The sequence below is a fragment of the Castor canadensis genome, chromosome 11, assembly GCF_047511655.1.
Source record: "Castor canadensis chromosome 11, mCasCan1.hap1v2, whole genome shotgun sequence".
Taxonomy (NCBI): Eukaryota; Metazoa; Chordata; class Mammalia; order Rodentia; family Castoridae; genus Castor; species Castor canadensis.
The window spans coordinates 128,750,365-128,770,270 of record NC_133396.1 but is presented as its reverse complement, the minus strand read 5'-3'; the positions used below and the strand labels follow the sequence as shown (position 1 = coordinate 128,770,270).

Below are 19,906 nucleotides of genomic sequence, written 5' to 3'. Positions count from 1 at the left end.
CTCGAAGAGCATTGGAGTGAAACTGATGCTGCATCAGGACATCCGGTCACATGGCATGGGAGATACGGCTTAGAACGAGCACAAGTATAAGCCAACAGAGCTACACCCTCGGGGATACTGCAGCCAAGTGCATCCCCACTGAAGGCAAGCAATTCTCCCCCTTGAGGACCTCTGACATGGCCCAACCATGGCCAGCCCAAGGAAATGGATCAACAAGGATCCCTGCTAGTCAGAGATGTAGCAGTGAGAGGTGACCCTGTGGGATAGTCTGTGATAACTGAAAGAAAGGACCTGATAACAGCCTGGCATGTTTTCAAGTGCCCCTTAATCTTGACATTTGAACGGCAGATCAATTCCCTTCTACTAGCAACCAGTGTGATCCTGAGGTCTGACAGGACAGTGGACACTGACCATCTGGACTGACTGGTTAGTGTGAATTAACCAGGCCCTGATTTTTCTTCCAAGTTAGTAAGGCTGATTATACAAATATAATTGGCAAACTAAAGAATGGAATGGGGAAAGCATCCAGGCAGGGAAATGTCAACACCAGAATTATGTTTGTGAAAGATTACTTTGAATGCTGTGTGAGCAATGAGTTAAAGGAGAGAAAGAGAAGAAAGCCAGAGAGACTCATTAGGAGATTATATCAGCCAGAAATGCCTTTAGCGTCAAGTAAGAGAAAACTCAAAATAGCTTAACACTTGTAATGACATTCATTATTCACCCACAGGAAATTAGAAGATAAGGTACGCTCAGGGATGGTTGGGCAGCTCCATGATACGTTAGAAATGCAGGCTTGTTTCATCCTCCACGTGTTGGCTATTTATTTGCTTGTGTATTCCTTCATGGTTGCAAGATGGCTGCCTCAGCTCCAGACACAATCTTCATCGAGGCAAGGATATGGGGAAATGGACAATCCTTTTTTATTTATTTAATTAATTTATTTTTTTGCAGCTCATCTCTTTTAATCAGCCAGCCAGCTTGCTAGCAACGAGGAATGGTTTCCACTGAGGAAGGTCTTGTGGAGTGGGAATGTGGTCACCAGTGACCTGCGTTTTATCCAGGGCTGCAGTAGGAAGTTGCTTGTTCTTCATCTTTGCTTTAGCCATGTTATAATCCCCAGAATCAAAATATTTTTGGATTTTTGGCGGTACTGGGGTTTGAACTCAGGGCCTCACACAGTCCACCAGCCCATTTTTTTTGTGTTGGGTGTTTCTTTTGAGATAGGTTCTCGTGATCTTTCTCATCTCTGCTTTCCAAGTAGCTGGGATTACATGTTCAGCACACTTTTAGTGAATGCCTGCTATGCATGAGGCACTGTGCAAGAGCTCTTTCTGCAATCGTTTAAAAAATCTGAACCGCCAGGCTTTTGTCCCAGGTGAGGATACCTTGCTTATAATTTTGCTTCTTCAGCTCTCTCTGGACTAGTCACTTTATCTTCCATTTCCTCGTTAGGGCCTCTGCCTTATTTATTTATTTATTTTTTTAGAAAAGTGAATTTTTCCCAGACCCTCATCATAGATATCTCTTTAGATTTCATTGGTCCAAACCGGGTCACGTTGTCTCTCTACCTACAAGCAAGGCTGAGGAATTGGAAGTATGGCAAAGAAGAACAAGATTGTTTACTATAATTCAGCTAGATATATGGTTGCTTGAAGCAAAATGAGGATTCTGATAGGTAGGTACGAAGGTGAATGACTGCCAGGTGTGGTGCTGCATACCTGCAATCCCAGCACCTGGGAGTCTTAGGCAGGAGAACTGCAAATTCAAGGCCAGCCTGGCTACACAGTAACACCTGTCTCAAAAACCCAAAACCAACCAACCAAATAACACACACACACACACACACACACACACACACACACACACCCCGGAAAGACCGTTGAGTAGGAAGTAAATAGTGGTCACAGAGATGATGATGGAAGAGGTACAAGTCACAGAATTTAATGCTGGGACAAAGGGACTAGGGGACGGGAAGAATCAGGGTGAGTTCCAATTTCTACCTCGGGCAGCCAATGGATTATGGTGCATTTACAAAGACAGAGACCCTGGGGAAACCACCAAGGATGGGGAAGATGAAGAATCCATTTTTAGACATTTTCAGTTGAGGTGTCCGTATGTATCCAAGTATGAATGTCAAGTATGGAGTGACATAGGCTCTGGAGGGAGGGACAAAGGTGTGAGGGTCATTGGAAGCCATAAGTTCACGCATTGGCTAAAGAAGGTTCTTTGGGCTGCACAGATGGAAACATGACAAGGTTGAAGAGAGAAAAAAAAGAGCATTTTTGCTCACCCAGCAGGAGATGTGTAAGACGAGGCTACGTATACCATAGCAGCAAGCAATACTCAAATATGGAGGTCAGGAAGGAAGGGAGGGAGGGAGGGAGGAAGTAAAGGGAAGGGAAGGAGAAAGGAAGGAAGCAACTTTCTTAGTGACACTGCCATTTGTTAGGGTTTGTGTTTCTCCTAACCAAACATGAATCCGACAGATGCATCCTCCTGGGGCCCCTTTCCTTCATAGGTACAAACAACCCCTTGGCAGCTGTGGATGTGTCTTGATGGTAGTAGACGCTTGGGGTCAGTGGAACACTACAAGAATATGTGAGCATCAGACGCTGTGGAGGTTCCACAGGAGAGTAGCAGGTGTGAGGTCAGCAGAAGCAGAGGGTCTGCCCTTTGGAAAAGAGAAAACAGAGAGTACATGGTGTAGTTGAAAGAGCAGTGACTGACAACAGCCTGGGGCTGGCCATTACCAGCTGTGTGATCTCTCCAGGCCTCAGTCCTCTCATCTACAGAATAAAGTTATTGGAGCTACATCAGTGGTTTCCAACTTATGAAACATCAAAAAAAAAGTCCCAGGGCTGGTGGAATGGCTCAAGAGGTTGAGTGCCTGCCTAGCAAGCATGAGGCTCTGAGTTCAAACCTCAATACCACCACCACAAAAAAAAAAAAAAAAACTAAAAAAAAAAAAGAGGAAAAAAAAGTCCCATATTTTTGAAAGATTTTATCTACCAAGTTGCATAAAATTATTTATTTCCCCATGAGCATACTGTATTGCTATAATTCCAGCCAAAAGCAAAGAAAAATGGCCTCTGTAGTCTTCTCTGAGATTTTCTTTGATTATTTTCAGGGATTCAGGATGACTCAGGGATGCCCTTCAGAACCACTAGCCCACGAGAGCCCTAAGATCCAACTCCATTTTCTGTGTGCTGGAGCCCTGAGCCCCTGTGAGCCAGGGTTGGTACTTTTCCATCCTGCTCCCAGGCTCAGTGCTGACTCCCAATGCCTGGAGATGACTCTCATCCTCCATTGTTGGAAAACAAATTTGTCCTTGTACAGCTGCACATTCCTGATGGTCTGAAGACGCCTTGTTTGCCTTACCTGCCCGCAAGCCTCCTCAAAGATGACTTTCCCCACCCACTCTGTGTCCCTCCTCATCCCAAGAAGGAGCTGCCTTGCCTCAACCTTCACCTGCTGAGCGAAACCTCTGGCCTTCTGCCCAAGAGACCCTGTCACCCAACCTAAGGAACAAACTCAATCTTTCAAGTAACTCTATCTGTAGTGAAGAGAGAGAGGCAGAGACTCTCCCCCTAGCTGATCAAATGTTGGAACTAAGTGTCCAGTAACTTTGGCTAGGGCAAAGGGGGAAGTAAAAGAGCAGGTATTGCCTGAAGGGCAGAGGGAGAAACCAGGGCTCCATTCTCAGCCCAGTCCCACAGAGGAAGGTGGGGCGGGGCTGGGAAAGGGGTGGAGCTTGCATCCTGATTATCAACTCATTTGCACTAGGGCACCCCTTCCTCTCTGCCTCCCTCCCACATGTATTTATTAAGCAACTTTTTTGTGTGTGTCAGGTACCCTGTAAGGTAGTGGGAACAAATGTGAATTTGAAAGTCCATGAAGGAACTCATAGAACTTCCTCTAGTCTCTGTCTTACAGTAGAGCAAGTTCCTTCAAGGAGACATGCCCTCAAGCCAAGACTAGTACCTGATTTGCTTTCCAATGACACCAGGCAATATGTCACCAAGCTTAAGCGCAATTTCAACAAGTCTCACCCCCGCCCCTTGAGTTCATGTCCACTCTGGAAGCTGTGGGATTTTCCTGCCTGAGGCTGGAGACTAGACCAAACAACCTCCTCTGCTCCATGAGTCTGTAGCAGGGAGAGGACTCTGAGGAAGCCCTTGAACTTGCACCTCCCCTCACCAGGCAGTCTTAGGGAAGGTAGAAGAGAGGCCTTTCCAGGTGGCCATCTGCTCTCCCGAGCCTGCTCCTTAGAAAAGGAGGTTGGAACATTTCTATGTCATGCCTTGCTGCCCTGTAGGAGGCTAGGCTTGAACAGGAATAAGAGGCAAAGTCAAGGTTTGGACAGTTACTGGAAGGGCCATGGTAGAATTATCACAACATACTCCTCAGTGGGCTGACGAGTCTGGTAGATCTTGGGGGGAGAAAGGCCAGCACTGGTCAAGCCTGTCCAACCTTCATGAACATCCCCCAAGGCGAGGTGCTCCCAATCAAACAGGCTCACCCCAAAGCTGCTGAGACAAATGTAGTACGAGCATGCTAGGCAGAGTGGGATACTGCCCAGAGGGCCGATGGAGCTCAGAGGCAGGAAGAGCCCGTCTACCAGGGGATTCGAAGTGGAGGGCAGGTTTTCAGTGAGGCTCTGCATTGGTTAGGACTGTGTCTGGCTGCATGTAACAGCAACCTGACTTAAACAGAGGCTTCATTTTTCTCTTGTAATGAGAAGTGTGGAAGTAAGGCTATGTAGGTCTCCAGAATGTCATGAGGGACCCTGGTTCCCAATGTCTTCCAGACCAACATCCTTGACACGTGGTCTTCATCCTCTTACACCACACCCAACCATCACGTCATGGGCAGTAATGGAAAGGCCTGTTCTCTCCCTTTCAGAGAGAAAGACAAGGAAAAGCAAAAGACATGCCAGAAACACGCAGGTTGTTTCCTCTTCTGTTTTTTAAAAAGTTTCTATCTCATTGGCCAGAACTATGTCACATCATCACTCCTAGCAACAAGGGAGCCTGGAAAAAAAACCAACCAAACAAACAGTATTTGTAGGAGGGCTCTCCCTTTCTTCCAGACAAAAATCAGTGTACTGTAAATGAGGAAGAAGGGGGAGGATGGATGAAGTTTAGGCAAAATCTGCCAGAGTCCTCCAGAAGGAGAATGTGCTCAAGTAACAGATGACATGGAGAAAGACATCCAGACAGAGGAAGAAGAGTAAAGGCGTGTTTGGAGAATCCTAAATGGTCCAGTTCAGCTGGAGCTCAGGGTGTGAATTGTGGGAAGGCAGATAGGGCACTGCACACGGCTTGGGTTTGTGGAATTGCCCTCCTGTGAGACACACGCTCTCTTGCAGTGCCGTAGGTCAGACGAATCAGCAATAGCAGGAAAAAAGCAACATCTAAAAGTCAAGTGCAGCTGCAAGAGGAGCCTGAAGTTAAGGGAAAGGCAAATGATGACAAATCTCCTGATGACAGTGATAGCCATGGGGCAGGGGCTGCTGTGCCAGACCCATGTGTACTCTCAAGCCAGAGATCCCCCAGTATATCTTTTTGTCCATCATGGCTCCCCAGTAAACTGCTAAATTAGCTCCATCCATTTGTACTTGCCTGAGGGCTGTTTATTATTGTCCTTCTTCCTGCAGTCTGTCCTCCCAGTCTTAGCCCTTCCAGGTCATGGTGGCCAGCAGTGGAATGAGGCAGAGCAGGCCGTGCAGAAGGACAGGCATGGAGGATGCTGACTCTAGCTCTAGGGTGTGTGACAGACCTCATCTGAGTCTTCCTGGGGGTCCCTAAGGCCACGTCTGTACTTGGAGAGGGGAGGGCCACAGCCAAGCTCTGCTGTAGCTGTGTCGTGGATTCCTAGCTCTCCTGACCAGAGGCACATGGACGTCTTCGAGATCAGCCCTCTGTCATCAATAACCTGTCTTAACCCGGGCTCTGGAGCTTGCTGTGCATATGAATCACTTGCTGAGCTTGTCAGGAACACAGAATTCCAAGTCTCAGCCCATAAGATCTGATTGCTTACATCGGCTGTGAGCCCACAAATCCACAGTTCAACAAGCCGCACAGGTAAGTCAGGGGCAATTTTTCAGTTACTAGCCATACATTTTGGAAAAAAAAACCAACTTTTAACAAATAATAAATAGAGTCCAATAGCTTACTTTCTGTTTTGCTACTATGTATCTCAGTTTCTTCACCAAAAAGTGAGAGACTTTTCAACTTAAAGAAAAAATATTTGGGCTGAGTGTGGTGGTACATGTCTATAATCCCAGCACTTAGGAAGTCAAGACTGGAGGATCTGGAGTTCTAGGTCAGCCTGGGCTATGTAAAGAGACTCTGTCTCCAAAAACAATTGTGATGTAAGTTCTTGGGCAGTTAAACTCTCACATCATTTCAGGTGGGAATCTCAAACAGGTTTTTGTGTGGAGTGTTGTCTGTGAGAAGAGCCTGCAGAAATTCAGAATGTCCTGCTATGTACTTACCTACTTTGCTTTTTAAAAATTTAATTTAATTATTATTAAATAAATTATCAATTTATTTCTATTTTTCATTTCTCTGGGGGGAGCAGCAGTGCTGGAGTTTGAACTCAGGGCCTCACACTTGCTGGGCAGTCGCTCTACCACCTGAGCCACGCCCCCAGCCCTCTTCGTTTTAGTTATCTTCAAGAATAGGCTCTCATGCTTTTTTTTTTTTTTTTTAACTGGGGCTGGCCTCAGACTGTATTTCCTATCTAGATCTCTGTGCAGGTGGGAGTATAGATGTGAGCCACTACACCTGACTCATTTGTTGAGGTAGGTAGGGTCTCACTAACTTTTTTACCCAGGCTTGCCTCAATCCTCCCATCTCTGCCTTCTGTACAGATGGGATTACAGGTATCCACTACCATGCCCAGCCAGAACATTTAAAATCAGTGTCTGGAACGAGTGAGGTGGCTCACACCCAAAAAAAAAACAAATCTCTTTCTCTTTCTAGGTTAATTACCTCGGGTATTTTGTGACAGTGGTGGAAAGCTCTCTAACATAAGTGGGACTGGCATTGTTTAAGGGGCAGAGGTGAGCTTCTGGCTCCACTCGGATCAGCCTTCATTCAATCCGTTCTTTGGTTGCTAGGGGAGTGCAGTCCCCCTGAATCATGGCACGCGGGTCTACAATGCAGATGAATGGATGCCTCTTGCAGAAATGCCAGGACCAAGTAGTTGACACTTACAGCTGCTGTCACTGCTTGTGAAGCTCTTCCTATCACTACCATAGGCTTGCTGTTTTCCAACTTTGGTCCTCACCGAAGGGGTCTGATGCCCCTTTCCCACCTTAAATCCTCATTTTTACTATGGTGTGGATGTGGTTGGTCTCCCAAGGGCTCATGTGTTGGAAGCTTGGTTCCAGTGTGGCAGTGTCAAGAGGTGGTGGAACCTTTACGAGGTGAAGCCTGGAGGAAGGTAGTTAGGTCACTGGAGGTGCCAGGTGGTTCCCAAGAGTGAGTTGCTATAAAAAAGCAAGACCCCCCTCCTCACTCTCTGGCTTCCTGTGTCACCATGTGATCTCTCCCCCTCACATAGGCTTCCACCATGGTGCCACCAACCATGGTATAATGCGGTCAGGGGCCCTCAACAGAGCAGGTGCCATGCTGTTCAGAGCTTCAGCTTCCTAAACTGTGAGCTAAATAAAGTTTTTCTTCTTTACAAACTTCCCAATTTCATGTTTATTTTGTTATAGAAAACAGATGAATACAACTTGTTTATTTTGTTTCTGCAAGCAGACTTTTCTGTCCTCCAGGTCTAGTCTGCTATCATTCCTCTCTTAGCATCCAGCATAAGATCCAGTGCGCAGGGGGCTCTCACTCAAGCTCGGATGAATGAATAGGTATGTCACAATAGCACAATATGAATGTTAGGCTTGCAAGGCAGGCTAGAAGTAGGAAAAGTTTGGGACTCATGTAGGTTGCCCAGGGATGGCCCAAACCACCTGCACTTGGCCGGAAACTGCCTGTGCCCCATCCCACTCATTGATTATTGGATGGGAATCACCTGGTTCCTCCCACCCCATAGATTAGCATAAGTCTTAAAAGCACCTGGAGAAGAAAAGCTTGCTCTCTCTGCCAGCAGACTCCACCTGTGCCCTACCATGCTCCCCTTGTAGTTCCCTTTCCCTAACATTTAATAAACCCCATTTACACACACGTGTTCTGCTTGGATTATTCCACGCCAGAGCACAAGAACCAAGGTGTTCTGGAAACACGGTTTGCCGTTAACACTTGTAGAAGCAAAAATAATGCCTTTGAGAAGAGAAGGCATTATTCAATTTCCTTCTTCTCTATCTTCCATCTCAGCCCCTCTCTCCCGGATCTTCTTCGAGCCAGATGAGCAGGTTAGCAGAGAAAATTAACCAAGATTTATTTGAGGAGTGGAAAGTAGGGAAAGAAAAAACATTCTAGAATTATTTCCCACCCTCTAGTCTGGGAGAGTTGCTCCAGTGAGGGCTCATCTGTCTGTTACCAGTGAAATCGTTAACAGGAACTGCCTTCTCTCTCACTGTGTTCTGAGTTATTTGTAAAGCTACTTAGTAGGGAAATTCAACTCTCCCAAGGAATTACCCTTGGAAAAATCCCCCTGAGCACGCATGGTGAACAAGGAGTGCATTAACAGGAGGAGGCCGGTGGCGGGCACAAGACCAATGCGCCCTTCAGGTCTGGAAGCTGGTACCAAAGGCATGTTGTGCTGCTCAGAGGGCAGCCCCACAGGCCTAGCATGGAACATGTCCCTCCTCTGTCTGCAGAATCAAAGGCTATCGCTCCCCAGGCCTTCTGGGCCTTTGCTAAGTGCCAGGTCACCTTCAAGTCCTGCTTACCTTGAGCAGAGCCCAGTGTATGCTTGGAGGACAGAGAGGAACTCACAGTTACAACCAGCCAGCCCTTGGGGAGCACTCAGCCTGAGGGGCCAGGGAAGAGACCTGCTTGAGAAGTCAGTGAGGAAGAGATTGTCATTAAATACAGACATCAGAACTACCAGCCCTGGCTGTGAGATCAGCGACAAGACAGGGTTAGGGACCTTGGAAAGGTCAGAGGAAGATGAGTGGGGCAGAGCAGAACCCCTCACCTAGTATGGAAGGGCTGTGCTATTTCACCCCACACAGAAACACACGGGGTGGTCACGCACTCAGAGCATGCAGGCGTACATCCCTCCATGCAAGTGGAGTCTCAGGCCGTACTGTTCTCTGACCCCGGGTCGGGAAAGATGACAGCACAGTTTGGAAAGAGGCAAGATCATGAAGTGGTGGGTCTTGTGGACAGAAAGCGGAACCACGGCCTGTGCCTGGGCCCTGTCACTGGTCAACCCACTAAGTGGTTTTAAACAGGTCCTTCTGGCCCTATGGCTCAGACTCAAAGCCAGAACGTGACCCAGAAGAAGAGAAGGAAGATCGTGCTTACTTACCCTAGGGCAAGGCATTGTCTATGTCCCCCGCTCTTTCTCAGCCCCAGCCTGCCCCAGGCAGGGCCACTCACCAGAAGACAAGAAGACAACAACACGCCATCGGTGGCTGTCTCTGTGGCCACAAAAGTGAACCTAGCATGTGTCACACGACCTCTCCCTCATCAAAATAGAAAGGAAGCTAACAGGCTGGCGCTGCAGGCTGTATCTAATGAAATGAGACTGAACGGAGATAAATGTCAGGACTGAACTTGGGTTTAAAATACCAACTGCATGAGTGCAGGATGACGAAGGCAGGGCTTGGAAGTGGCACATGCAGGAAAGCTATGGGGCTTTTGGGGTACGGTGTGACTCAACAGGATTGATCTAGGTTCAGACCTTGAATGTCCTTGAGCAGAAGCCTGGAAATAGGGATAGACAAGCACCCATTATCCTCTGCTCTGTGCTAAAGAGATCATGTTCAGAATTCTTCTGTTTTGTTCTAAGATCAGCACTGTAGGGATTCATTAGAGGCAAAACAGAACACATTCAAAAAGAGGGTGTTTAGGAGTGTTACCTGTTCCATTTCCATCTTCCCAACTGCTCCTGCCCAAGGTGTGGGAGCCATCTAAGACACACCCTCAAATCTGTTGCCCTACATTCACCTATCACCAGGGCCCTCAGGTTCACCAAGCTTCACAGCCCTAACACCCAGAAAGCTTTCCAACATACCACACTCTGAGCCCTGCACTCCACCTCCACCACACATCTCAACCTGACCCGCTCCTCTCCATCCCCACAGCCACCTCTCTACTGTATGGCACCAGTGGCTCTCACCTTGACCTCTGCAGACCCTTCCTAACTGTTGTCTTCATCACTCACTGGACAGCCAGAGTGGAGTCATGTCACTTCACTGCTTTCAGCACTTCCATCACTTATTCTCCACTTGGATTATGACCCCCAATCCCAAAACTGGCCTTGCCTCTTCTCCCTTGGCCCCCTTATTCACTGGGCTCTCTGGCCACATTAACTTCCTTCCCATTTCTGCTACATGTCATGCTCCTGCTGGCTGGAGGATGTCACACATGCTGTTCCCCCTGTCGGAATGCCCTTCCCGAACCCCCAATTCCTGTGGCTGTTCCTTCTCATCCTTCAGATCTGGGCTTAACTGTCATTTCTTCGCAGAGACCTTCTGTAGCCCCCAAGCTCCTGAATAGGTTTTCCGTCTTATCCTCTTACACAGCATCCAGGTTTGCAATTCCTTTCTAGCCCGCAGAACAGTTAAAAAGTATGTGTTACACAGCATGGTAGTGCTTGCTTGTAATCCCAGCACTTGAGAAGATGAAGCAGTTGGATCATGAGTCCAAGACCAATTTGTGCTATAAAGAAGAAGAAGGAGAAGAAGGAGATTAATTTATACATTTGCTGTAAATTCTGTGAACACAGAGACCATTTTGCTGTTCACATAGCAAACCCCAGGCCAAACACAGAGGCACATAAAATATTCTGTAAGGGTTTGTTGAGCAAATGTAGGCCTGGGAAGAAGTGGTTCAGGGAGCCCACGAGAGTTATGCATACCTGAGAGGTGGGTTGTCATCAGTGAGCACTCAGATTTCAGGGACCAATTTATTTAGCAAACACTAGTAGGTCCCAGGCAGTGCTCTGGACACATTCTACATATTAATTCAGCTAGTCCTCATGATGGCTGTATGGGATAGGCCCCAAAATGGCATTGCCTTGTTTATGATAAGGAAACTGAGTTCCCAGATGGCTTGAGGAATTTGCCCAGTGCCCCATGGTGGGTGAGGGGCAGAGCAGGATTGTGAAAATGAGGCCATGCTCTGAAGAACAGCTACCTGAGGCCGGCGTGTGGAAGCTTCTGGAAGTCCCCTCTGGATTAATGGAAGAGGGCCCTCTGTAAGGCGGCCGTCCCAGAGGCAAAGGGCTCACTCCAGATGCCTGGTGATTCAATACACCAGGAGGGATGCAGGCTTGGATGCAGCTGCCCTTCATGGCCTCCATGGCCTGCCTCTCACCTCCAGCCCAGTCCAGGAGGGTAGAATGGATTACTAGACAGGAAGGTGTTGAAGAGGTTCAAACGTGCTCTCTGAAAACACCTTGCTGCTGTTTCTCAGGCTGGTCAGGACTGGAATACCAATGAAGCCAACAGCAGACAGTCAGGGCACAGTGGGCAAGGCAGTGGTTCAGGCTAAATCAACGTTCTCTCCCTTTTGCCTACCTACCTGCCCTCCACTCCTGACCCTCTCCAGCTCCTCTCCTGCAGGCCTCCCCACCTTCAGCAGGGGAGAAGAGGAAGGGAGGACAAAGGCGCTAGGGAGCCAGCACAAGAAAGGACAGGCCACTTAAAACACAAAATCCCCTTTTGATTTGTAAGATTTGCTCCATGCCCAGAGATTTTGGATTTGATGGAATCCCTTGGCTCCTACTGTGGTAGCTTGGCACTGGTTTATTTTCCAGGCAGGTTGCCTTGGCCTGCCTTGGAATTTTTCTGGCAGAGACCAGGACAGCCCAAGGAGAGGGGTCGGGTCAAGGAGAGCCAGAAGCACCCATTCCATGGAGTAGAAGGAGCCCCTAAGGTCTCCTGGGCACTCGTCTGAGGGAGCAGGAAGGTAGCCTTCTCTCTGTTTTTCCCCATCCCTTTCTCTAGAGCAGGCACAAGGCATAAAACCAGCAAGAACCATCCCGAAGTCTTGCTCCAGTTGTTTGGCTTCCTGGCTTCCCAAGACGGCTGAAGGGGCTGTGTCTGGGGATAGAGATAAGCTTCTGCCAGGGCAGACTGGGAGCAGGGTGAGATGCCTGGGATAGGCAAGATGGTTGTATGTGTGTATGTGGCAGAGGGAAGGGTGTTGTCTACAGGATTTATTTGGAGGCAAATGACAGGGAAGACAGAGAAGGGTGGAGATAGTTACAGAGGTCCTGGGAAGGAAAAGGGAGGATAAATTAGGATATTGAAGAAAAAGTAAACCCATCAGGTAGGAAAAGGAAGGAAAAAGGGGAAAGGGAAATTTTGGCATCTCCTGAAAGGCAGAAAGGAAATGGCTTTGTCACTGAGCTACAGTAGGAAGTGTTGGGTTGGGTTGGAAAAGGAAGGAGGCCCTGCCTAGCCTGATTGAATAGCAAAATGCCTTGGGATGGGATACTTTGGACAGAAGGAGAGATAGACCCTGAATACACACGGGGAAGAGGGCCTCTGGCCCTTTGAGAGACCTTTAGAAATAAACAAGGACTTTCTTCTTTTTTATTTATTTATTTATTTCATTTACCCATATGTGCATACGATTGAGTCATTACTCCCCCTTCCCCCCCCCCCCCCGTTCCCTTCCTTCCCCCTCCCACCCCCGCTTCCAAGCAGGAACTGTTTTGCCCTTATCTCTAATTTTGTTGAAGAGAGAGCACAAACATTAATAAGGAGGACCAGGGGTTTCTGCTAGTTGAGGTGAGGATAGCTATATAGGGAGATGCCTAGTTTTGCTTCCATGTACATATGTGTTACTTTCTAAGTTGATTCTTCTCGAACTAACCTTTTCTCTAGCTCCTAGTCCCCTTCTCCTATTGGCCTCTGTTGCTTTAAAGGTTCTGCATTAGTTCCTTTTCATTGAAGACATCAAATGCTATCTTTTTTTTTTTTTTGGAGGGGGGCATACCTACCTATCCTCATACCTCCTTTGTGTATACTCGTCTTATCATGTGATCAAAGTCCAATTCCCTTGTTGTGTTTGCCCTTGATCTAAAGTCCACATATGAGGGAGAACATACGATTTTTGGTCTTCTGGGTCAGGCTAACCTCACTCAGAATGATGTTCTCCAATTCCATCCATTTACCAGCGAATGATAACATTTCGTTCTTCTTCATGGCTGCATAAAATTCCATTGTGTATAGATACCACATTTTCTTAATCCATTCGTCAGTAGTGGGGCATCTTGGCTGTTTCCATAACTTGGCTATTGTGAATAGGGCTGCAATAAACATAGGTGTGCAGGTGCCCCTGGAGTAACCTGTGTCCCATTCCTTTGGGTATATCCCCAAGAGCAGTATTGCTGGATCAAATGGCAGGTCTATGTTTAGATTTTTAAGAAGCCTCCAAATTTTTTTCCAGAGTGGTTATACTAGTTTGCATTCCCACCAGCAGTGTATAAGGGTTCTTTTTTCTCCACATCCACGCCTCATTTCTAATGACGGCTATTCTAACAGGGGTGAGGTGGAATCTTAGTGTAGTTTTGATTTGCATTTCCTTTATTGATAGAGATGGTGAGCATTTTTACATATGTTTTTTGGCCATTTGAATTTCTTCTTTTGAGAAAGTTCTGTTTAGTTCACTTGCCAATTTCTTTATTGGTTCATTAATTTTGGGAGAGTTTAGTTTTTTGAGCTCCCTAACAAGGACTTTCTAAGAGATGGGACAAGGACAGAGAAGCAAGAGCAGGGAGGAAGGGGACAGCTGACATTTATTGCAGGCTACTGCACTGAGCCCAGTGCCAGACACCCTGCAGACATTAGCTTGCTACAGCCCCCTTCCACAAGTGAATGATGTAGAATTGCTCAGGCTTTTGATTGATTGGCTGGGAAGCAGCAGAATCAGAATCTGAACTTGGGTCTTTCCATCAGGCTACGTCTTGGGAAGAAACATCAGAAAGATGCTCAGTGATACTAGAGGGAGATGGCGTGGAATAGAAGGCTGAACTTCAAAAGTCAAGTGGAACATTTGGATCAAACAAGAAGAGATGTCTTGTGACCTTGAACAAGACATCTCTTCATTGAATCATTGGATCATTTCGGTAGCATGGTCTGGGTACCTCATCTCGTAAGTGAGGGCTTGAGCAAGGCGCTCCCTAAAGCCATTTCTATCACAAATCACATAGCATTTAGTTGGGAACTTTTCTCTCTTTTGCTGCGTAGTCTTATTTCCTAATTCTGGCATTGTATGATCTGGCATAATCTCTCATGTGAGGACCTCTTGCTACAGCCCATTCACTGCTGAGATCAGAAATGCTGATGACATCATCTCTAGGTGAGTCTGACCAGTTAATAGTACATTAACCAAATAAAGTGATAATTATTTGTTAAGCCCACCATGTACCTGGGGTGTTGTTTAATTGGCAACATGGCAATAGAAAGGAGAACTGGACTTGACCCCAGTTCCATAGAGCTTATGGGCTAATGGAAAACCTGCACCCACAAAGGGTGCCTCCAAATGCAATTTAAAAAAAATCACGACTGCTTTACAGAACAGCTTCTTAAGCCACGCCCACTTCAGCTTGGCCTCCACCACTAGGAGATGAGGAAGACTTTTGTAAGCCAAAGTAGAGGTTATTTGGGACCCTGTGATCTCTGTTTTGATGGCTGTATTTGTTCCCCTTGGAACGCTGGCTGCCTCTACCACACTGCTGGAGTCACAATCAGTCATCCTGACTATGGTTAGTGATCTCTAGGGGGAACCTGATATGGCTTGAATGTGGACTCCAGTGAGGGAGACGATCAGGAATAACAATTCAATTGTGTAAGTGTGAGCAGGTGGCCAGCAGAGAGCAGTGTGGTCATACAGGGGGTAGAGCGTGACTGACCCAACCTCAGGAGCAAAGACCCTTGAGGAAGGGCAGGAAGGGCAGGTGCAAGCACTTCCTTTCTGGAAGAGGGGATGAGACTGTTCAGTGGCTTGCTACAAATAAATTCCTGAGCCATCTGAAGGGTCAAGAACCAGGGAGTTATGATAAGAAATAGTACTGAAGTGGGGACAAAGCCAGGATCTTATAAGTGACACTAGGAGGCCTGGGCTTCATCCTGAGGGTAGCAGAGGAGCTGTTCCTCTGTGTTTGTCCAGAACAGCCCTTCTGCGCACACTTCCCTTCCTGCCTCTCTAAGGTTCCTGTCTGCCTGGTCAAATCCTGCTCATTAATTAAGGTCCTGTTTAGATTCTCCTTCCTCCTGGAAGCCTTCTTGGACAGCCTCACTCACTCACTCACTCTTACTCACTTGCTCACTCATTTGCTCACTCACTCAACTAATTCATACGGAGCTTCTCCAGTGGACCAGAAGTGACAAGCAGGTGGTGCAGAGTCTCAGTGACATCTTCTCCTTGGGCTCCTTGCTGGGCCCAGCCCGTGAGGCTGAAGGATGCTTCTATAAGCACAGGCTACTAGGTAGTCAGTGTCATGGGCAGACACAGGGGCTTCTTTACCGTTCCATTCTGGGTGGCTGGCACAGTTCAGGGCACTTGTGGGTTCTCCATCCATATTTTACAGATGTGTGGCTTACCAGCAGCAGTAGACTAAGTGTAAAGTTCTCCCTACACCCCCCCACCCCCCCCCAGTTCCAGCATAGACCCTCTGCAGAAAAGCAGACGGAAGCTCCAGTGGAAGCTTTGGCCCCAGGATGCAAGGAGAGAGAGAACAGAGAAATCTGGACTTGGATGGAGAAATGCCTGGGCTGGGGGCCAGCTCTGGATGCCTCTGGCCAAGCTGGGGTTCGTGGTCCTCTGTGTTCTGGAATGTGACAGTGCCTTGCCAGAACATCTTACAGCGGCTCCTCCCCAAGCTGCTCGCTCCTCACTCTGGACAAAGCCACGTTGACGGCTCCTGCTAGACCTTCCTCACAGTGCACGGGTGCCCCGTGGTGGACAGAAAGTTGGTCCTGATCTCATTGCTTCTGTGGGCTTGCATTCCATTGGAGGAGAGGACTCAGAAGCTTCATCTCCATAGTGTGTTGGTCCCTCCCCTGCATGGGGGTGAGTCTTGGGCACGACCTGAACTGCTTGCCTGAACTCCCTGGTTTCTTGCTGGACAACCTATTGTTAGCATAGGCCCATCCTGGATCAGGTCAGCATCATCCTCCAGATCAAGCATTGTGCCCAAAAAAGTCTAAAGACAGAACCAGCTCTTCTTAGATCAGGTGGAGTCTGAGCGGCCATGCCACGGCTCTGCCCCTACACACTGCTCTGGGTCTCCAGAGATGGTGCTAGGCTCCACACATAGGCATGAAGGGAGTGGTGCAGGACAGAGAAGCCACTGAGGCTGGGGTGCAGGGACAAGACAGAAGGCTAGAAGAGAAGTGGGGTTCTCTGTGGCTGTGGCAAGCTCCTGGAATGCTGTGGAACTAAGGAGCATGTTTCCTTTTGTTTTGTTTTCCACTCAAATAAGAGCAGCTGGAAGGAGATGAGGATTATCCCTCCAGAAACTACTGGGTGGACAGTCCTGTCCCTATAGCTGGCCCCGGGCTTTTTGCTGGCCTCTCACCTCCTAGGATACCAGGAGCTGGAGTTCAAGAAAAACGCACAGGGAAAACAGGCAGTCACAGGCAGAAAGGACTGAGCCTGAAGAAAGGCCAGCAGGCCACAGGGACAGAGACATGAAGGTGGAGGAGAGGAGGGCAGCTGGAGGGATCCCACCTGATCCACAGGGGCAGGGAGATTGTAGGCCCTCCCTGGGGACCATGTGACAACTCTGCAGTTCGGCTGTGTCACCCTTGTTTTCTGAGCTCTCATTGCAGTAAGGACCCTCACCTCTCTTATCACAAACCAAAGTTAAGTAATTCACCACAGGTCCCATGGCTAAAGTAGTTGTATGGGGATTTGAATCCAGGTCTGTCTATCAGATGCTAGAAGGCTCCGTAACCTTAATAAGCAGTTCATTTGAGAGAGGAGGCTGGACCAATGGCAGAATAAGATTTTGAGGTCCAAAATTCCAGAAACTTTGGACTGACATTTACCAACTCTGCCTCCAGGAGAAATTAGCTTTCAATCAGAATAATGACATGTCTTAATTCGATAGCCAATCAATTTTGAGGAGAAGTCAGAGTACCAACCTTCCTTGCATTCTTTCCTCCTGCCTGCTGCTCTTCCTCTCTCCCTCTAATAGGATTCATGGAGCAATTACAACCTGTCAGGTGTTCAGTCTGAAGTACAAACATGCATAAGAGCCAGCCCCTGCCCCTGGGAGCTCACATCCCTTGAAAGTTCTAGGAAACTGGTATAGCTCTTTACATACCCCTCACTCAGTGCAGTTTACCTCCCTGTCTTTACTTCTGTACTCCTAAGTTCATTGTCAGGCCCAGCAAACCTTAGGCTTCTCCCTCCAGTCTTCTGTTTTGAGAGACAGGAGGTCAAGATTCTGCTCAGTCCCTCCCATCCTAGATCCATTCCAGGGGCTGCACCAGAGTGGACAGTGAACCTTGAACAAACAGTTCTCCACAAACCAGAGCCTGTGGGCTCCTGGACACAGTTGGGCCTAGGGTAACCCAAATTCTCCAAGTCATAAGTCAGGCTGACTTCCCATTCTGGAACAAACATGCAGTTCCTTGACTTCCAGTCTTTCCGGCTCACAGCCACTGACCCAACTGTCTGATCTGCCTGGAACCAGTCACCACACCCCATTCCTCTCTGCTACACATCACAACATTAAGAGCAGGCGTCCATGTTGTCCACTCTCAAAGCAGCTGCCTGTCTCTCTTCTCCCAGTGGAGATGGAGATTGTTATGGCTTGAGTTTCCCAAAGTTTCATGTGAAAGTTATTCCCATTGTGAGATATGAAAACTGTGGAAACTTAATTCAGCCATGGTTTGGAGGAAAAGCAGAACCTTATGGTTGAATACTGGTGGCTTCACAAGCAAATGCACACACACACACACACACGCATGCAGACCCTGTCTCTTGCCATGTGATGCTCTGTGCTGCCTTAGGACTCTGCCAACAATAAGGCCATCAGCATATGAGGTCCCTGAGGACCAGAACTGTGAGCCAAAATAAATCTCTTTTCCTTATAAAGTAGCCTGCCTCATGTATTTCATTATATTAACAAAAAAAGACTAATATAGGACACGTGGTCAATTAAAGATGGTCACAAGTCTTTTCTACCTCCTTTTGAGCTCTGTATTAGACTTAGTAGCTTTCCTGACCAATGGGATATGGCAGAGGTGATGTCCTAGAACTTTCAAGGACGTCTGATGCTTCCTCCCAAGTCTCCTGAAACACTCTAGAAGCCCTGGGCCTCTGTGTGAGATGGCCATGTTGGAGCAAGCACTCTGACAACAGTCTGCTGAGCCCAGACTTTTGGCCACCTCTGCCAGGCACCAGACTTGTGGGTGAAACCATCTTGCACCCTCCCAATCAGCCCACCACCCACCCAACACTGAAATAACCTCAGGTGAAGACACATGGAAGAGAAGAAACAACCAACTGAGCCCTGCCACATTTTTTGAGCGAAATGCAAAGATAGAATAAAATGGTTGTTTTAAGCCACTAAGTTCCAAGGTGACTTTCTGTGCCACATCCTCCAGTGCACCACATATTAATATCTTCCTTACTCCTTTACAGGGCAGCAGAATTCTCCAGTGAATAGCTTGGGTGAAGGACTCTGAAAGTGTCATCACATAGGGGCAGAACAACTGGAACCAAGGAGGACAGGCAGAGTCCCTTCACTCAGTGGTGTTGAGGACAAAACACTGTGAAAATGAGAAAACTGAGGCTTGGAGAGGGATACTGTGGACTGAATTGTGTCCCCCTTACTCATATGCTGGATCCCCAATTCCCAATGTTGCTAAATTTGGAGATAGGGCATTTAATGGTAATTAAGGTTAAATGAGCTCATAAGGGTTGGGTCTTACTCCAGTGGCATTGGCAGCTTTATAAGAAGGGAAGAGAGAACTTTTCCAAAGCATGCAGAGGAAAGCCTGTGAGCTCCCAGCAACAAGGCAGCTGTCAGCAATCCAGGAAGAGAGCCCTTTACAGAATCCACAGACCTGGTTGGGGAGTGGGGAGACAGTTTGTTTCTCTGATTCCTGGTCTGTTGCTTTTTCTGTTGTACCCATTGTCTGAGAAATGGCATCTTCTGGGCAGTTCTCTTTGACTATACTGGTTAGTGCCACATGTAGGAAGGGATAATTGGAGCTCTCAACCCTGTTCAAAGCCAGAGCTGTCTCTGATGCTGCTAGTTACTGTCACTCATTCTTTCAACAAAATGTCTATAACCCTCCTCTCCACTCTCCAAGTCATTAAACCTTCCCAGAACCTTCAGAGCCTTTGGGGAGGTCCCAGAAGCAAAGCTTTGGGCAAGTGTTCACAGATGAACCAGACAGAGTGCCGGCTTCCTACCATGATAATAACTCTTCTCTGTATCATTCTTTCTATTGCCTTCTAGAGTCAGGGTAGCCTTGGCAGCTTCCCTTGGAGCTCTGTCCCACCCCTCTGGGAGCTTGGGTTCTGTCCCACCCTGCTGGGAGCTTGGGTTCTGTCCCGCCCCGCTGGGAGTTTGATGGTTGGACAGGCTGGGGAGTATGGCTCAGCAAAGGGTCTGGGAATTAGAATCTTGAACTGGAGTTGAGCTGGGACCATGAGAGGGGAACTCCCCCTCTCCTTTAACTTAGAGGAAGTTAAAGTAAAGCACAGCCGAACCTTCCAACTCGTTAACTCCAACTTCCCTTTTCCACTAGCTTTGTGCAAACAGGAATAACATCACCATTTTCAATGATGAACTT

The 19,906-nt window shown here is 47.7% G+C and overlaps 1 pseudogene; it reads right to left on the bottom strand.

The window, feature by feature from the left end:
* Positions 1-730: 730 nt before the first annotated feature.
* Positions 731-1,444, bottom strand: LOC109699671 (cAMP-regulated phosphoprotein 19-like; annotated as a pseudogene).
* Positions 1,445-19,906: the final 18,462 nt, after the last annotated feature.